This window comes from Lepisosteus oculatus, chromosome 29 (assembly GCF_040954835.1).
Source record: "Lepisosteus oculatus isolate fLepOcu1 chromosome 29, fLepOcu1.hap2, whole genome shotgun sequence".
NCBI lineage: Eukaryota > Metazoa > Chordata > Actinopteri > Semionotiformes > Lepisosteidae > Lepisosteus > Lepisosteus oculatus.
In genome coordinates, this window is record NC_090724.1 from 4,324,193 (window position 1) to 4,344,967 (window position 20,775).

General features: G+C 43.8%; 1 long non-coding RNA gene across 1 annotated transcript in view; it reads left to right on the plus strand.

The window, feature by feature from the left end:
• Positions 1–14,580, plus strand: part of LOC107079692 (uncharacterized) — a 26,229-nt gene extending 11,649 nt beyond the window's left edge. The window contains exons 2-3 of the long non-coding RNA XR_001480627.2: positions 13,052–13,154; positions 14,066–14,580. This is a non-coding gene — a long non-coding RNA (uncharacterized lncRNA). The remainder of the gene's footprint in view (positions 1–13,051; positions 13,155–14,065) is intronic.
• Positions 14,581–20,775: the final 6,195 nt, after the last annotated feature.

The window sequence follows — 20,775 nt, forward strand, 5'->3', positions numbered from 1 at the left end:
GCAGTTCTGTGCCAACGCCATGCGATACCAACCTGGACTCAAAGCCAATGGGAAGAGATGCCAGGATGTGAGTGATCAGCCAGAGGCATTGCAGACATTGGTGCTCAGTGACGCAAGCAGCTTGTTGCCATTCTGCAGCTGTCATGCAATTACATTGGCTTGGAATAGTGTCAGAGATCAACTTTTTTTTAAAATCTGGCTGGGTACAACTATCAATCATTTAATAGTAACAATTTTCAGTTGGTTCCATGCTCTTAAAGCCTCTGTTGGAGGCCAGAATGCAGAGTCATGGTGACTTTCCTGAGTTCATCACATGCAGAGCACCATGATTCATTCAGTTTGCTTTAAATAGGTAATTTTTTTCTGGGCTCTGACAGGGCCAATCCAAACAGCTACAGCAGCTTCACTCTGCTCCTTGTGCCCTGTCAATGCAAAGGTATCACTAAATTGATGCATCTGTGCTCAACTGCAGGTGATTCAAAACTCCTTTGCTTGAGATTCTGGGTGTTGAAAATGTTCATTCTGTTGCATGAGACCGAAAGTCTCCTAACAGCCAAGTGGTAACTTCACAATTACTGCCACTGCCATTTCTCAAACAGGAAGGGCTGCTGAGGTTTCACTTTTGGTACGTGACAGAACAAGCTGCTGAGCAGCACATCCAGACTGACACATGATCGTCCGATTGCTCGGTTAGGATGGACTTTGTAATGAGACACCAGGGAATTGTGGGTTAGGAAACGGTGCTGTCCTCTATTTTAATCTAGATGTCATCTGGCCATGTCCTTTGCAGTGATATAAAGAGCTACTGTAAATACTGATGGCATTTTGATATTTCTTAGAGCATGGCATTTGACAAGTTTCTTAGAGCATGAAGGTCAGTATACCATGTTGGCTAAGAAGGATGTTTAGTGGGAATTAATTGGGCTTGATTTCAGCTTTCTGTGTTTCTTATTTCCCACTGATTCCCCTAAGGAGTACGTATTCCTGTTTCCCACTAATTCCACTAAGGGAATTAGTGGGAAACAAGAAAAACAGGAACCTGAGATCAGGCCCAGCTTCATGCCCATAACATCTTTAATCGTGAGAGAACTGTTTGGCTTTAAAAAAGCAAGTCTGAGCTGTCCTGTTGGTGCAAGACACGAAATACACAGCTCCCGACAAGTCTTGCAAGTCTGAAAGGAGGTGTGGTGGGGACTGAAATTGGTCTCGCACCAGGCTCTTAACCCCATTGGAGGAAGGAATCAGAGTACAGTGCAGTGTAGCCATGGCACCACCTGTACATATTTCCTCACTTGCTTCCTTTGCATTCCTAATCATGTGAATAACATGCAAAGGAACAAATAAATATCCATAAGAAGTGACTACGGATGCACAAATAAGTGTTAAATAAGATAACATGAGAGCATATGATACTTCAATTCCATGCCTCCTCTGCCACTCTACAGTTTGTAGGTCACCACGAGCCACCTTAGAAACAAGACACTCCACTGTTCACCAACATCTGCTTCACGCTGTTGGACTGCCCAGGCCTCGTCCTGCTCCTTCTTCTTCACAGGCGGCTGTCAATGAAGCCGGGTTGTGTTTAGCTGTTAGGACCTGTCAGTTCTCCGGGGGCAGGGGTCGGACTGTGGGTTGGACTGCCAGTGGGCACCGTCCCGTGATGTCCGGGCTTGCCAACGAACCCGTGAGCCGGCACTTGGGATTCCTCGCGGGATTCTCTGGAACATCCCCTTAGTTTGTCCGCTGTTGGTGTTTCTGTTCTGAGATGGGAGGTGGTGCGGGGGGGGGCAGAGGGATTGTACTGTGACATCCAGGCAGAGCAACAAGGGTTCTGTTTGTGAGCTTGGGACAAACTAAACCTCCTTGACCCGGGCTGTTAAAACAACAACTCATATCTGGATATTTAGTCTAAGAGCCAATGCTAGTTCTGGTTCACAGGGTTCGTAGAGTTTGGTGATAAAATGCAAAAGCTGAGATCAAGGGCTGGCATGCTTACCATTCTCAGAAATAAAGCAGATCCTATTCCTAGTGTCACTTCAGCCATTCAGATTCAAATTCAAAGATCTTTATTGGCATGACCAATGACTTACAGTATTTCCGGAGTAGACACTATGGAAGGTAGCTGCTGGAAGAGGCGTTAGAGAGGCCAGTAGGAGTCGCTCACCCTGTGATGTGTGTGGGCCCTAATGCATTGGGTTTCATGTTATTGTACATTGAATACTTGTTTCACATTGAATACTTATTGCACTTCTAGTGCCTGTAATGTTGACAAAGGCAGGTCATTGTGGGTAGCAAGGAGAGATGGAAATGACTAAAATGCCAAAGTAGTATGGAGAACTGGGGCATTCATGCAGAAACAGACCCATGGAAAATTTGACTTTTTTAAAAAGAGAAAGTAATTCATTTAGAAAATTTGTGAAGGGATTTTTTAAAAAGAATTTGACTTTTTTACTGTGTTTTTTTTTTCTAGTTTTAAAAAACTAAACAGTACTTTGGGAAATTCTTGCGGGACTGCTGGCACTCCTGCATACTGTCAGTGTCTGACATGAACACTAATAAAGGCATATTGCACAATCTTTACATTTTTTATTTTTGGGAATCTGTGCTTTTGTGTTCCTGTTTGTGAGCTCCTAGGGCTGGGTGTCTCTGGGTGAACTGAGAGCTTGTGGGAGTCACTCTGCCTCCTTGTGGTGGGAAGATGAAGTGTGCGATTAAAGAGTTTATCTCAGGATCTGAATCCACGAATAAATGAAGGAGTTAGTTAATTTCAATCTTGAACGGATAGAGCCACACATCTCCCTGAGCATTGGGCTTTCCCTGGATGCACTTTTTTTAAAAATGTATTCTCCTGGTTTCCTCCGGGTGCTCCAGTTTCCTCCCACAGTTCAAAGATATTGAAAATTGGCCCAGATGTGTGTGTGTTTGTGTCTGTCTGCCCTGCGTTGGACTGCTGTCCTGTCCAGGGTGTATCCTGCCTTGTGCCTGTTTTCTGTCAGGATAGGCTCTGGCTCCTCTGCAACCCACAAATTGAATGAAGCTGTTAGTAAATGGATGAATGGATTGTGATGACAACTTCGCTTTTTTGCCCAAAGACTTGTAGTCTTTTTGCCTCTGCCTAAATAACCTGCAGTACAGTCCAGCAAACCTCTGCTTATGTGCACAGAGTTCGGTGCACCTAGTTTGCATGAAAAGCTGTTTGTCCTATGGAGCTAGTAACTAGGCGTGGTTCGCACCCTTGGGTAAACAAAGACTGAGTGCTTTTGAGGTTAAGGACCAATACTTGAGTGACCCCTGTCTGCTGTACTCACTATTCCTCTGTGCTGTTCCAGGATAGAGGTAGTATTGAGCAAATTCCTTAGCATAGAACAGCTAAGGTGACTGGAGGCTCGAACCCGGGACTTCCGCGTCTCTCTGAAGCGACCTAGCCCCGTGAGCTAAAGAGAGATCTCTCTCTAGCTCACGGGGCTAGGTCGCTGCAGAGAGACGCGGAAGTCCCGGGTTCGAGCCACCTATACTTTGGGCCGACCAGATGCGGCAAGGGCGCCCGCCTGAGCCCCCATTGCGTTACAATATATAAAAGAATTTTGGGAAAAAGTTCATAATTATGGAAACTATATTAAATTTCCTGTACAGAACAAAGACGACACACGGTAAAAACATCTCAGCGGACATGTAATTCAGGGTTACTGCTTTTCAGGACTTAACCTGAAAAGCAGAATTAAGAAAGTTGAATCTGTGGACAAGAGATTTCAGCTTATCAATTTACTAGCTCATTGGTGGCTCACATTTCAAAAGTCAGTAGAATCTTTGAAAGTGGTTTTTGCTTCCCTGAACTTTTTTCTGTTTTTGTGTACGGTCTCAGTGACTCTAGACCCTGCCTGTACCCCAATGTTCTCAGCTCTTCCCCAGCTTCATTGTTGAGAGTTCTTTGACTGCACCTGGATCAGGCCCAAGCCTTTGTCTAGTGTGTCTGATTCCCCACCACACCTTCCTGTCACAGATCCAGCTTCCCATGCTGTGTGTCCTCAGAATAACTGTTTCCCTGAGGTGCTTTCAAAGCAAGAAGCCTAAAACTGGGAACCTGGTAAACATTCTGTGCTTTTCTTTTTGGTAACGTGTTTAACATCAGTCTGTTTAGAAATAACTGTACTTTACAATATAGACATAATTCTAAATTCATCCAGCTGTTTTCTAACCTCTTCTTTCAGTTCCAGGTCCTTGGGGAGCTGTAGGCTATCCCAGCAAGCCACAGGCACAAGGCAGGGTACACCCTAGACTGTATGTCTCTGATAGACTGGCATCCTGACACAAACGCACACTGTAAGGCAGCAATGCTCAAATCTGTGCATACATGCCTCCCTATATAGCTGTAGATAGATGTTGAGAAACTAATATACTGTAAAATTCATGCAGTGGAATTCCTGTTAACTTGACACCAGTTCTGTAACAAAGCAAGCAGCAGACTTGAGTGAGAGCAGAGTCAATGAATAATTTATGTTTGCAGATGGTTATGTATCTTCTTTCTTGCTCAGTGAACTTTTACGGTCAGGACTTGCCACGAGTTTTGAGTTCAAGAATTGTTTGTATTTGCCCGGCATACCAAGTTCGCAATGTGCAGCAGACAGTGACAAACACATTTTATTCACTTGATTTAATTACTGGCCTGCAACGTGCAGGTCTTGTACTTGCAAATGCAGGTAGCTGACAGGTGACACCTCCGCAAGAGGTAAGACCAGACTGAGATCAGGTTTTCCATTTCCTTGAATTGCCTCTCATAAAGATATGTACTTTAATTTAGTCTTTGGCTGGCTTGTTGTCAAGAAAAGTACTTGAGGTCTATGATGACAGGTTTCGAGCACAGGTCCCATCACTAGCCAACTGTGACTGAAATTCCTCCAGAGGGTCACAGCTGGCTGAGCTCCAGCGAGAGTAGGGAGGAATTGGTTAATTACGGCTCTGTCTGGTCTAAGCAACACCTGCTTTTGGATTCTTTTAATCTCTTTGCAAATTGACATGGCTATTTGTGACAGGCAAACAGCAAATAGATAAACAGCAAGCCTTGAAGAACCATTTGATTAGATGTCACAGTAAGAGTGGTGACTTTTGGTTAGCCTGCTGGAAACTAGCCAAATTATATATTTTCCAGGTAAGATTGAGACAGTTTCTACTAATCACTTATTAACTGGAGACTTGACAATATTCACTGCATGGTAGAACCTCCAATTCAGAAATGTGCAGACACGAGGAAGCCCATATTAATTCAAAGAGTCCTTCTTTGGTTGAACCACGTTTTTGTCACGGAAGCCAGGTTGTTCTCCCGTGGAGGGTGGTGTTTAGACCCTATGCGAGGCGGCAATTCGGGAAAGAGAACCACAGACAGGATCCAGGGGAGACACACAGGGTTTATTGGTGCTCACAGTGGAGCAGGGTAGTTCGTGCAGGAGTGCGGGGAAAATCCGAAGGCAAACATATCCAAGGAAGTTCAAGGGGAAGTCAGGAAGCAGTCCATAAGTCCATTGCCGGGAGATCCATCAGGAGGCGCAGACAGACAGGAACACAGACAAGATGAGTCCCGGAAATACGGAGCTCTCTTCCAAGCCCCGGGCCCAGTGGGTCCTCAGGCCTCCTCCCAAAGCCTGGTGGTAGGCTGGCCATCGGGCTACCGTGTTCCAGAGCTGAGCCCCAAAGGCAGGAAGGAGTCAACTTAAATAGAGAAGCTAAAACAAGGCACACTAGGACTAACATGAGAAGGTTGGAGCACCCTCTGGAGGAGAGGATGGTGACCGTAACAGTTTTGCAGGCAAAAGTTTGGTGGGCTTACTCTGGCACCTGAATCAAATGGATGAGATGTTGGAATATATCAGCTACTAACAGCTAAATCAGTCTAGCCCTATCCCTTCTCACATACTAATGAAAGGCCTTGCATAGAAATTTCATTGAAATGTGTCTGGAATATTCACCAATGTTTCAAAGTATTTTCAAAGCTCGCCTGTATTGTCTGCAGTGTGGCTATGCTGTTCAACTTTAGTAACCTCTACAGCTTGGCAAAGGTGAAATGTAGTGTACATGCGCTCAGATGGCCTCCTGTTATCAGCACTTCCACCTCACTGACACTGTTCAAACAAGAGGGAAAAAAGTTTCAAGTTTGCTCAGTTCAAATTCCACTGGCAGAACGGTGACCCAGGTGCACACTCTGAGGTCGCTGTCACTGTAGCCAGCTGCAGCTAATCTCTCCTGAATGCAACAGGGAACCAGGATCACTTCAAGTCATTTGATGATCCTGGTGAGGTATGTTCTCTTCGTGTTCACATGAGTTTCCTTCAGATGCCCTGATTTCTTCCCACAGTCCAAAGACATCTGGTAGGTTAACTGACTTCTGGTACAATTGCTGTCCCGCAACCCTGAATTAGATGAAGCAGTCAGGAAATTGGTGGGAGGCTAGTTATGTACCATCATGTCAACTTTACCTTCCCTTTTTGTAAAAGGGGAAACAAATGAGGTCACAAAACAAGATGGAAACATTCCGATCTGTTTTATAAACCAACTTCTCTAAATATTTAGAGGACCCTTTATAAATAATTTCCGTTACTTTGAAGTCTGGCAGGTGGTAGCTTAATGCAGCAGGAAAATGTGTAAAGAAAGCGCCTATGAAATATTGAAAGGTTTAAATATTAAAAACCAAGAGCTCTTCCCTTAGCTAGGGTATTGAATTTTGTTTTCTGTAACACTCTTGCACTGCAGGAGTCTTTCTGTGGAGGTGTGAGGGGAAATTTGACCGCAGGCCTGTTCTTATGTAACGCAGCTGTGGTTAAAGTAAGGAAAGCTGACCCAGCTGCTTTAGTGGAAATACCATGTTTCTGTCATCCACGTTAGGTCATGAAAAGTTCTAGATTCATTTGTATGGTTTTTGTACCTTCTGATACCCCAGCATGACCACAGTGGTGACCTGTAAGGTCTAAAGTGCCCCAGGTCAATGAAATTCAGGATGAAAGGGAAAAGTTCCATGTGTTTGCTGCTTTTGGAGAGCAACTGGTCTGACACACACCCATTGACAGATACGCACAGGAAAATATACTTTACAGTTCACTTATGTTTTCCTCCAGTGCCAAAGATCCGGTAAGGAAACTGGGAAAGGAGCCCACTTTTTGATCCTGTGAATGGGAACATACCAGTCTGACCACACAGCACACTTGTGTTTCCCCCTGCAGCTATTTTCCTTGCTAACAGCACAGCAGGAACTTGACCGCGACCACACCGACATGCTCTTCTCCGGATACGTGCAGAGCAGAACGTTTCACCAAGTAGGTAGTTTTTTAACAGGAATATCAAGCAAACCCAGCGCCCTTTATACATGACCAGCTGCAATTCCTGGCCACAGACAGCAGGTGGATTTTACACTGTATCGTTTTTTCCCTGTAGGATCGGGAGACCTTTGGTCTGTATTTAAGGTCCTATCTCTTCAATATGGAAAGGACCGCTTTAACTTTTGTGCGACCTGTGTGTTTAACAGCCAATCGATAGTCCTGCCACGGGTTCATGCCAAAAAGCGTCCTACTTATTTTCGCCATCATCCTACACAAACAAAACACGGGGCTGTTTTCTTTTTATTTTGGAAGTGTCCTGTATGATAGCCCACCGAGATGAGGCTCACCTTTGTTCTGGAAAGCCGTCATGGCTGGTCGCAGGGGAAAAAAAACTACGCATCATTTTCATCAAGTCAAATCTAGGGGCCGCTCCACCTTCCCCCACCCCTAATAAAAAAGGGGAGAAGTGGATTGCTTCTATTCCAACCTGGTCACTGATTCTGTGGGGTTTGTTTCAAGGCAAGTATGCACGTACAGAATTGGATTCTGTTATCTCGTTTTTTTCCTGCTGGTTGAAGACAGAAAACAGCAGGCTCACCTTTACCCAAAGAGTTGTGGGAGTGTGGAACAGCCATATTATTGCAGCCAGTACCCTGCTTTCTTCAAGTAATGCCAGGATGAGATCCAATTAGCTCATGACTAATGTCCTGTCCATGATGTATCCCGCCTTGCACCCAGTGCTTGTTGGGGTAGACTTTATCTCCCCCGTGACCCTGCATTGGATGATGTAGTCATAAAATAGAAGGATTCTATTTTTAATGCTGTGGGTAGCTTTACCATCAACGTTATCTGATGGAAGAACTCCTGCCAGGAAAATTGCAGGGCTGTCCGATGATTAATTCATCTGGTCTGATGCTTTTATCCAAAGAGACTCCCTCTTGTATTCTTGTATTTATACAGTTGAGGATTTTACTGGAGCAATCTGAATAATGTACCTTGCCCAAGGGCATAGCAGTAGTGCCTCACCCAGGATTAGTGTCACCCTCTTTAAGTTATTTTCATATAACAGAATCATTTATAATAATTGGGTGGCACAGTGGTGCAGGTTCTAGCATTGCTGCCTTGTCTGCGCTGGGGCCCTGGGTTTAATTCCAGAACTGCGGTGCTGTCTGCTTGGATTTTAGATGTCCTCTCCGTGTTTCCAGGGGTTTCCTCTGGGGGCTGCGGTTTTCTCCCTCAGTCCAAAAACAAGCTGGTGGGTTAATTGTTTTCTGGGAAAACAGGACCTGGTGTGAGGGCATGAGTCTGTGCCTGTGCTTGTGTCTGCCTGCCCTGTGATGGACTGGCGTCCCATCCAGGGTGTATCCTGCCCTGCACCTATTGCTTGCTGGGATAGGCTACGGCTCCCCCACAGCTCTGAATTGGAAGAAGCAGTTAAAAAATGAATGAATGCATGGATTTATTATATATATTAATAAGATAGGATTATTTTCATTTAATGACTGCAGTTTTTGTTGCACCAGATATATGGTGCACCTATTTTTTTCCGACATCCGTCTTTGAGCTGAGCAGACAGAACAGTGAGCAATGAAGAAGCTGGAAACAGAATGCTTGTGATTCATGTTTCCGGACGAGAGTGAAGTACCAGCATCCCACTACATTTGTCTGTGATGTTTACAAATGAAATAGCCAGGTTCCTTGTAAGTCAAGCAAGCTGTATCGCTTTTTGTGTTTTTGTAAAGGGGGCAGAGAGTTCCTGTAAGTCGTTTTCTGGAAGCCATGTTGCAGTGCTAGCAGCAGGTGCTGGAGATCTGGAAGGGGGGTGAAGTCTGCTTCTTTCTCAACATGTGGGTGCACTTATTTCCATCCTCAGGGCAGCCTGACATCAGTCCAGGGGTGTATCTGCCGTTCCTGTGGCTGAGAGGGACTTTCCAGAGCTGACTCTCTCCAGGAGTGGACAGCAAGATATCTGAATGGTGGTATTCCACTGGGCCAGCTTATTCAGAAAATACCTCATCACTCACCAATTGATCACACGCCCTTCCTCTGCTCATGCCTCTTCCTGGAAGGCCAGGCATCCAGTCTGAATTGCTAGTGTTTCCCGGCTTCCTTCTCATAAGCTTCTGAATGGTGCTGTGTACAAGTGCTATCAATGGCAAGTCCCATCAAAACTCCTGGGTCAATACTGCACTGGAAACTAGTGCCGATTCCTGTAAATTACATCAAACCCTTCACTTTCCTGGGTTTTTCACTTACTCTCTTCCATGAGCTGAGAATAGATATTGCTTCACTATTCTGCATACATTACAACATAGACTTACTGTATAATTGAACTGCTCTGCACCCATGGTCAAGGCTTATGCAAGAGCATGTGAATTGTGAGAAATGACTTACAGTACATTAAGGAAGAGCAGAACATTGCCTTTGAAGTCTTCCATGCGCTACATCACCTGGCTCTTGGAGTTAATTTGTGATGCAACGGTATGTCACTCATTCTAAAACACATGATACAACGGCCCTCCATCTGTGCAAGTCATGATGGATAAATCAGACTCTGATCAGTGCAAAGTTGTCGCCATTTTCTTGCAAACAGATGCAACAGTGAATAGAGGATTAAATGGCTGTTTTCACATGTTCCGAGAAGTTGAGGCTCTGCCCCTGGCCTTCAAACTTTGCCATCTTTTAAAGATATTTTAAAATGCTGTTCTTTAAAAAACAAATGTGTGAGGGATCTTTTAAATATTCACTACTGTACATTTCTAAAAGCCTGTTGTGGTGCAAAGGTTTGATTCAGTTTGGTTCATTACAATGTTTCGGCATCCAAAGGTCAAGCTAGGGTTACTCGTGCTGGTTCTGAATGACTCTGACTGTGTGCCACTAGTCTGTAAAATGCTCCCTGTGTTCTTGTGCTTACACTCTTCTTTGTGAATATTTTAAATGTAGTTCTATAAATAGCTGCCCATTTGCCAGCCTTTCTTTAACCCATTTTACCCACTGGTACTGTAGGAACAGCCCTCTCAACAGCCTACAGTACTTTGTTTCTGATAAAGCAGGTTGATGCCATTAACTGAACTTCATTTTTAATTTACAGACTGGAAAGGTTTTAATAACTGGAAAGTACTAGGATGTGCTTTAAAGTTCAGTCAAATTATTTATAACTTTTTGCCTTATCCTTCCAGACAGTTATCTGTGGTTATAAAGAATGTCAGCCATGATGTGTGGATGTGTCACAGGAATGCTAAAGAAAGTCCTTGGCTGGATAGTCTTTCTCTGTGTTATGGCTTTCCCTGTTATATAATAAATACAGGTACTCGTGAACACACTGTTCACACACATTTTCCCTGCACTAGCAATTCTGTTTTTTCCAGAGCAGACAGGTCAGAAAGAAGCCTTCTCAGTCTCCTCAGTCCTCAGTGTCTCTCAGGGTCTCTCACTGTCTCCCCAGTCTTCAGTGTCTCCCCAGTCTTCAGTGTCTCCTCAGTCCTCAGTGTCTCCTCAGTCCTCAGTGTCTCCTCGGCCTTCAGAGTCTCTTCAGTCCTCAGTGTCTCCTTGGTCTTCAGTGTCTCTTCAGTCTTCAGTGTCTCTTCAGTCCTCAGTGTCCCCTCGGTCTTCAGTGTCTCCTTGGTCTTCAGTGTTTCCTCAGTCCTCAGTGTCTCCTCAGCCCTCAGTTATAGTGCAAACACCTTGAAGGAAGCCATGTGGAGAGGCTGGTGCTGTCTGTAAATCTGTCCTGATCTCATCTCACTAGGAGGGAAAGTGTTAACACATGAAGGAAGCAAAGCCAGGAAAGGGGAGAAGCTTAACATTACAGCAGCTGTGTGTTTTGCCACATGTTTAAGGGAGACATTGGTGAGTCCATCCGTGCTGCTCAGAGAAAACATGATGTTCTCAATCAGTAACTGAATCCGCATTCAAAATCTATGTTGTATTGGAGAGCAACCAGCACTCAGCATTTTTGTTTACTAAAACACAGCATTACATTTGCAGGGCCTGTAGTTCCGTTGAAGAACACATAATCCCAGGGTTGTGCGTGGAGGACACTCTGTGTCTTTACCAGGGCCTGTTGTAGCCTTGTCCAATTACGCCATGACGAATAAATTGGTCTTACATTGTAGCTTGGGCCCCTGTCAAACCCCAAACCTCAACTTATCCAGCAGCCGCAAAGTTCAAACCTGATATTTGACAGTGGGGTTCTGTTGACTAGAAACAAGAAACCTCTGGCAGCCTTTTCGAAGTGAATTTGCAGAACAATGACTGTACAGCTAAAACTGTTCTCTGGTAAACGAACTGCTTTCTGATGTACTTCTGTCTACCCTGTGCAAGTATTGGAATCTGTAGCTGTGGTTTAAATATTTACTTTCTCCTTAAATTGAATACAGTGAGGATGGAAAGTTTAAGGGAAGAGCTTTTTTTTTCTCTGCTTTTTAAAAATGAATAGGCCTGTCACTAGCCAACATGCATGTTTCCAGAGAATAACTTCCCTGTGTGGCATGACAGCTTTGAGCATCAGATTGCCTGTAGCGCTGGGCTAGTTCATTCTGTTCACATGCTGTCGGTTTACTTGCTGCTCATTATCAAAAAAAGAATGCAATCCTGATATATAATGCACAGGCAGACTCTTGTCCTCATCTGAAAGAGCAGCACCAGTCTTAGTGTGTTTAGTCACACTTTAACTGTTGATTCTCAGTGTTTAACTACAGTTCACTGTTTTTTTCACAGCATACTTAGCATCTATAACAACTTGATATTAGTATTTAACCTTGATTTCATAATACAGATTTGTTAGAATCAGTAACCCAGCCCATCCCCATTCTACTGGTCTCTTGTAGAGGTCTTCTGGAGTCCGAGACCAGCAGCAGCGTTATCAACTTGTAGCCTGAGCATTTTGTCAGCATTTTATGAGATGTGTCCATGTGAAAACATAACCAGTTTAAACATAAATAAGCGTTTCTTGTCTTGTTTTCACTTTCAATACCCAAATGGTTGCAGGAATAAGTTACAAGCTACTCAGTCATGATGTTGAAGCCAATACCCTGGATTATTTCAGGAAACAACTGGATGAGATCCTTGGCACGATTAACTACTCATTATCAAACAGGCTTGATGGCTTCCTCTTGTTTGTAACGTTTTTTAGGTTCTTACAGGAATTATCAGCACTGCTTGTAAGAGTGGAGGTATTAAATCCTGGTTACATTTCAGACTTTAATTGTTTGTAAAATCTGTCCTTCATAGAAATCCCCTTTAACGCAGCCAGTGAAGCACTTTCTCACTCTCCCCAAATTGCTGTTTACAGCACTTCTCCACACAGCAATTCAGGAGGAGTGAGAAACTGTTCCTATGGCACTGACAGTGTGTGTCAAACAGGTGCTGCTGTTCTTCAGCGGAGGATGAAGTGGTCTTTTTGTATATGTGAAGGGTCTGGAGATCATCAGTGATGAAAAGCGATATATAAATGCACGATATGATTATTATTTTTATTGCAAACTGGATCTGGCTTGCACCAAATAAAAGGCTTTAGTGCACTATTCTAGTAGTCTGGGAGAGGTGTGGGAGAGACGTGGAGCGACATGTTTTTTGCTTGATGAAAACCAGTTATTCTTTAAACACTAGGCTACACCCCACCCAGTCAGAACATGTCTCAGATTCAGGGCACAGTGTCCAGTCTGACCTGCAGCTATGTACTTCAGGACTAGAGGGGTCGTGTTCGACCTTCAGTTACCTCAGATGTGCTTTTTTGTTTTGTTCAGAATAACACACGCAGACCTTCGGGAGGAGTTGGAGATGTGTGGGGGAATTAACCGGAGAGAAGCTGATGGCAGCCAGAGACAGCACTGAAGGGCTCTGGGAGACGTAAACAAGGCTTAATCATCTCTACTCCTGCTTTTTTTAATCACATTTTTGTGCTGCCCTGCCCTACAGAAGCTAAAGTATTTTGACATGTGCAGCATATTGTCAAAACATGCTGTTTTCACCTCAGAAATATCGCTAGACTTCGCCCTATGTTATCACTTACTGTGGCTGAAAAGCTGATCAACACATTTGTGTTCTCCTGAATTGACTACTGTAATGCTCTACTCGCTGGGGTTTCTAAATCTACATTGAACAAACTGCAGTATGTCCAAAATTCGGCAGCCAGAGTCCTGACCAGGTCTAGTGCAAGTGATCACATTACTCCTATCCTGGAATCCTTGCACTGGCTTCCTGTCAAATTCCGTGTGGACTTCATGCAAAATCCTCATGCTCACCTACAAGGCTCTGCATGGCTTGGCACCTCAGTACCTGTCTGAACTATTATCACCTTCCTCCCCACCTCGCAATTTTCAAATTCTGGTCTCCTAACTGTCCCCAAAGTCCATCTACACTCTATGGGTGACAGGGCCTTCTCCTGTTATGCCCCCAAGCTCTGGAACTCTCTGCCCAAGGATGTGAGAGAGTCACCTTCTCTAAACTCCTTCAAATCCAGACTCAAAACCTGCTTTAGAACAGCCTTTTCTTAACTGGTTCCATTCCTCACCCCTCTGCTCCTACAATTCTTAGTACCACCATCCACGGTCTCCGCTATATATTGTAATTGTGTTTTATCTTGTGTATTGTTTTTATTTATTGTTGTTGTCATTCTGTAAAGCACTTTGAGAAGCCACCTTTAAAGGTGCTATATAAAACAAAGTTTATTATTATTATTATTAAATAACATACTGTAACATATTATAACATAATATTTTGCTTCTCCCTCTTTTGTCTTCTGCCTTGTTTTTGTTCAGCTCTTCCGATAGAGGTTAAGCACTTTAACTCTGGCTCCTGCCACTGGTCTCCCGGTCTGGAGGAACAACAGGATTCGGAAGACATCAGCAGTTACAGTCAGACTAGGAGACAGCTCATCCAAGTATGCTGGGACACACTTTGTGCAAGCATGTACAGGCACTGACTCATAGTTTCAAACCCCACTACCATGGCTCACGTGCACCAATAACACGTCTTCTTTTGTCTCGTTTCCAGTTAGCAGCAAGTGTTCTCTTACCCTGGGGCGGAGAAAGTGGTCAAATCTGTTTTATTCCCGGCTGACTATCTCACATTCCATTTGGCAACCTGCCTCCACTGCTTTCTGCCCTGAAAAGATGGATAAAACAAATTCCTTTACTGGAATGAAATACACTTTAGTAGTAATTTAAGTTTCAAGGAGTAGCAAATTGTATAAAATATAATAGTACATAATTGTATAAATATGTATTACTATTATTATGATGATGATGATTATTAGTATTAATATTATTATTTCTTCCACTTATAACACTTTTCTCAGTCATGCAACATACTCATGGAGATGTTTGCTCCATGCTGCATAATTTTCCTGTTACATTCACCCTTAGTTAGTGCCAGTGCTATTTTGTGTATTCTGTTCTGATCTGTGAAGTAGCACAGTTAATACTGCAACTTGCAGTGCTGGGGCGCTGGGTTCAATTCCAGACCTGTGTGGAGTCTGCATGTTCTCCCCCCGTTTGTACTAGGTTTCCTCTGGGTGCTCCGGCTTCCTCCCACAGTCCAAAGACATGCTGCTGGGTTAATGGTAAACTGTTAGGGACAGAAAATCAACAGACAGTAGTCTGCATGGTGTGTTTACATAATGTTCAGATGACATCAGCCATCCTGTGTGGGATTGTAGTTTAATCCTGGAATCTCAGGATGAGCGTTTCACTGGGATGGCTTTGCTGGAGGAGGGCATAGTGGCAAAGTGGATAGCATTGCTGCCTCACAGTTCTAAGGTTCTGGGTTCGGTTCCTGGGGCTCTGTCTGTGGGGAGTTTGCATGTTCTCCCCATGTTTGCGTGGGTGTCCTCCAGGTGCTCCAATTTCCTGCCACAATCCAAAAACTCACTGGTAACTTAATTGGCTCATAGGAAAATTGGCCCTGGTGTGAGTGTGTGCGTGTTTGTGCCTGTGTGTATACCCTGCAATGGACTGGTGTCCCATCCAGGGTGTCTCCTGACTTGTGCCCATTGCTTTTTGGGTATGGCTCCAGTTCCCCAGTGACCCTGGATTGGATAAGACAGTTAGAAAATGCATGGATATTATGGTCTGTGTTGGTTAGCTCTGCGAAATATGATCAACATAGCTCCTGAAAGGACTTCTCAAAGGTCAATGTGGCAGAGGGATGTCCCTGTAAAGGATATTACTTTACCTCAACTGCCAGGTATGTAGTAGTTGCAGGCTATGCTGGTGATGTTAAATCACAGTTGTTTTGCAATGCTGCACAATGCTCAGTGCATTCTCACTGGCAGCCGGGGCATTGATTTATAATGGCATTGTGAATAGTGGGCCAGAACAGGACCAGAATAATTCAGTGATGCACATTCTTTGTTTTTTTTATAAATGTAAAATTAGTGCCAACAGTAAATGAAGAAGGAAAGCTGATCTTCCAGTTCTCTGTGCCAGTGGGCACCAGTTATTGCTGGGCTGCAAGAATTCACATGGTCCCTCCTGTCGTCTCCCTGTCAGCGTGTTTGTTTTTGGAACAGGTTACTTTTATCCATGTATTTATTGTGATTACTCACTGGGAAATCCTTGGGCATGTTTTCAAGCAGGATGACTCCTGATTATGGAATTTGATGTTGCTCTCCAGTACACAACAAAAAAACAACTCATCCTTCAGTTGCTATTACACACAACTGTCTTACTTAAGTCAAGGTTATTTAGCCTTCCAAGCAACGTCTAAATAGAGATGATGACACATTACAGCGAGAAACTGAATATCAAGAGACACACCCGAAGAAGGCTCTACAGGCTCTACAGCAGAAACGTTGTGTTTCTTTTCTTCTCTTTTCAGAAACCTTTACACGTTCCTGAATATCAAGATTATTCAGATGAAGTCAAATAATCAATTTTCTTTCAATTTCTATGGATCCATCAATGTCCTCAGATTTTTACTCGTATTTGTTTCACATACCTTTTTGAACGTAATTGTTCAATGTCTCACAGGACTCTTTTAGCTGGTAAGCTGCACTACCCTGAAACGTGGCATAAAATAGGCTCCCCATTCCTTCAGTTTTCCTTTGCCTGGAGAGGGAAGTTTAGAAAGAATGTTGGCTAAACAAATAATTGAAGGCCACTAATTGTGGTGAATCATTCTGAGCACACTCGAGGATGTAAATGAATAATCTAAAGGGATGAAATAAAATATGCCTTTAAGGCAAGCATGCTGTGTTACAAGGCAATCCATCTACACTGACCATGTTAAATTGAATTAAGCTGTTAGTTGGGTAATTTTCTTGGGCTCATTATAGGAATCATAAAGGAATTCAAAGTAGCCCACAGCATTACTAATAACACTGATGGTTATAATGAGCGATGCATGAAGCATGTCATAGCAATTGTGTTCCCCATGCGGTTTGGTTGTTCAGTTCTGCGATTCCTAGTTTGTTTCTCATTCCTTCATGTTCTTTCAATATTTTCATCATCAGGAAACCTCTGAACTAAGATGCTTCATTTATTTTTTTTCAACCCACATGATTCAGCTTGTTAAAGCTGCCATTAGCTCCGTGTATTCTCATCTTCATCATCATTGCGTTGTTCCAAAGACTGGTGCTCAGGATTTGTCTCGCAAACACCTGCAGAGCTGGTCAGCCCTTCCTTGCTCACTGGAGGAATTGTTCCTTTGAATTCTGACCAACAGAAATACAGTGGGTGGGCATGAAACGAAGAATAAGAAATAGGGCAAAAAAATTAAACCTGGCAATTTGCCTTCTTGAGGAAATTGGTTAAACTTTAGACATAAAGACATAGGAAAGGTTGTAAACAAGAGAAGGTCATTCATCCTGTCTCACCTGGTTGGCAGTTTATTAGCTACAGTAAGTGAATCTATAATTTAATGAATGGCTTCTTGAAGGAGTCTGTAATGTGGGCCTCAAGAGAAGTAAGAAGTAAGGGAATAGTGTGTTTGAGACAAGTCAGGCCATCGGATAACTGGCCCCATGTAAGAAGAGGGAAAAACTCACCGACATGCTTGAGCAATGAGACAAGTTTGGCTAGATATGATCACTTTATTGGCCATATACAATTTCTTGTATTAGGAATTTGTCTTTTTGCACACCCCAACTTGCTCTCCATGAGACACACAGACAGGGAGAGAAGCTGGGGGTCAGAGCACAGGGTCATCATTTATACGGCGCCCCTGGAGCAGTCTGGGTGAAGGGCCTCGCTCAGGGGCCCAACGGAGTAGGATTCCTCTGCCAGCCGTGGGATACAAACCGGCAACCTCCCAGTCACAGGCACAGATCCTGAGCCACAGAACTACCGCCCCGCTAATTGTGTCCCGTGTGGAGGATGAAGAACACAGATCTTTTTCTTAATGATGAGCTGCATTACTTTTTTACGACGGTCCCCATTCCCATTCCCAATTTCTTTGTCCTGGGAAGTGAAAGTGGATGCTGGGGATCTTGTATTTGAAGTTGTGCTGGTCTGCCACACTCATGGAAATCACAGCCCCCTTTTCCAGCCTTGCAACATCCATGGCAAATATTTACTGAAGGGTTTGTTTTTTTGCGGCCGCTGTTCTATTGACTCTTAGACTGTAAACAGTGTCTAGGGGAGCCCTCACAGATGACTGTAGAATGAGATCCAAACTTATCAGGTGCAGAGTTCTTCCAGGGCTCTTAACTCGCTCTGCTTCGTAGCTGAGAACAGTGAACCCCAGAATCTCTTGGCTTTACTGACCCAGGCAAGACCATCTGTGGCATGAGATACAAACAGGGATTAGAATAACCCCATAGAAGCGTGTTGCAAATCATGATTGATTGAAAGATCAGGACAAAACATAATAGCCAGCAGCAAAACTGAATGATCCCACTGAGGACAGACTTCTGAGGTTTTGCTGTTGTTGTTACATGCACAAAAGGAGAACTGATTCTGGGTGTGTAATACGCGATGTCTGCCACTGAGTAAAAGGGAAGAGATTGGTGAAAGGGAAAATCCTCTTCCACATCTAAACTGGCTTTGATGTGGTTGTCTAGCCACACTGGTTGAGAGTCTTGAAATACGAATAATTCGGAGCAAATTCTCCGCTCTTTCAGAGATCAGATTGCACCCGAGTTCCTTTGCGGCACTTTGTTCTTCCAACCCAGCTGTTATAAGGGAAGATGTTTTTTTACATCTCTACAACTACTCCTCACCCAGCTGATCATTGCTGAAGCCTAGCAAAAAACAGGTCACCTCACCTTAAATGAAGAGCTATCTTCTGACATTTGTGAGGACAGGAGAATGATTTGGGAAATTCTTTAATTCAAAAAAGGCAGGAGCATTGTCAAAAGTTCAACAAAATACAGTATACATCCTGCCAAGAAAATGTCTTTTGAGCTTTGTGGTACAATGCTTCCCCCTGCTGGATGGCACTGTATTAAACTTTTAGTATGCACTCATTATACTCGGGGACAGATAGGCTTTCTTCTGCCTGTGACATCTAATAATAATTAGGTTATTGTGATATCCTATTTATTGCAACCTGGTGGAGAGAATCAGTAGTTGTCATGGTGTGTTTCCACAATGTTCCGATGACATCAGCCTTCCTGTGTGGGATTGTAGTTTATTCCTGGAACCTCTGCAAGACTTGGGAAGTCTTCTTAGACAGGTGGATGCAGAGTTGGGATGCCCTAAATCTCATTACAGGTTTTGCTTGTGTAGGGGCACCGTATTCATTCAGACAGACAGAAACTGTCTCTCTGTGCTGGACTGAAATTGCAGGTCTCTTCAGGCAAGTTGAGAATGCCCTTCCAGTGACCCAGATTACACTAGAGTACAGTGGGAATCCACAGCTCCTCCTTCGCATGTGTACAGCTGTCATCAGAAATCTCTATACCCGTACAAACAGCTCACCTCAATAAATAACCAGAAAACCCTATTCTTAGTGACGTCGTTTCCCTCATTTTCATAAACAAGCCTTGCTAAAAAGAAGATTTTCCTAAAGTTGTTTTTATATACATTTCTAGAAATGATGCATTTCCATTTTGGTATGTGAACGATACCAACGCTCTATGTTGTTCACCGCTTGGCATGTTTCAGGAACCTGTTTTTTCATGCATTGAGTACTGAAAGAATGTGCCTAAAGAGAATAAGAAGAGGAATGTTTTAGCCATGGGTGCCACAGTGATGCAGTGGTTAATACTGCTTGCAGTGCTGGGGTCCTGGGTTCAATTCCTGGGGTGCTGTTCTTGTGGAGTTTGTATGTTCATGTTTCCCACCACAGTCTAAAGACATGCTGATATGTTATTTGGTTTCTGGGAAAACCAGCCCTGGTCTGTGTTTGCCCTGTGATGGACTGGTGTCCTCTTGAGAGTGCCCATTGCCTGTTGGGATAGGCTCTGACTCCTCTGTTATCCTGTACTGTATAAAGCAGGCAGAAAATGGATGGATGTCTTAGCCATGCTGTTTCAGGGAGTGTGTGTTCTGGTCAACAGATCCAGCTGCATTACTGTGGCCATCTCCACTTCTCTCATTTAGAAAGAGAGATGTATATAAATGTTATCATTCTTAGCTTTAAACTCTGCACAATAAAACTTGCAGAAAACAACAACGCAAGTCATTGGCCACTAATGTGGTTTGCTGTATTCCTAATCCCATAATTAGGGAAACAGAAGGGAAGAAATAAAAGTTTTATTTAGAGATGGACAAAAGTTGGAATGGAGATGACTGTAGGAGGATGGGTTGGAGCGAGACCAAATTGAGACGTGCTGGGCGTGGAAAGGGACAGATCAAAGAGGACAGAATTCTCTCTCAGCCCTGAGTCAGACAACACTCACACCAAGGAGGCCAAAGTAAACATGTGGCAGAAAAGCAACAGATCATTTGCAGAAAAGACAAGAAGCAAACCATAATGCAACAGACGCAGTGCATGGATTTGGAGGCCATGACACAGTGTAAGTGTCTATTTAAGGAAAGGTAGAGGGGAAGGTAACACAGTAGCATTGGGGTTAATGTTGCTGCTTCCCTGCTTTTTTGGGTCACAGGTTCAATTCTGACCCAGGGTGCCCTCTTTACAGTGTTTTTAAGTTTCCCTTGAGTCCATGTGAGTTTTCTCCAGGTGTTCTAGTTTTTGCTGTGTGAGTTAGATTAATTAACGTCTCTAAAGTGTCCCCGTGCGTGTCCAGTAGTGACATCCTGTCCAAAGGCACAATCCCGCCTGATGCCCAGTACTGCCAGGACAGGCCCAGGATTGCTGCAACCCTCACCAGGAATATCCAGCTTCCAAGGGGGAAAAGCAGGATCCTGCTCAGGAATCCGCAGTCCCTAACAGTGTCAAAATGACCCATAAAAAGCTTTACACGGGTCTTCCACCTAATACACAGTGCTAACCAAACCAATCTTTGTCATAGTCCTCAAAGGTCTGAACTGAGATGTGCCTCTTTACCTTTTATCCTGCTTTTACTGCGATCTTTCTATGTTTTACTACGCTTTACTCTAGTTTTACCATGGCATTCACACTACAC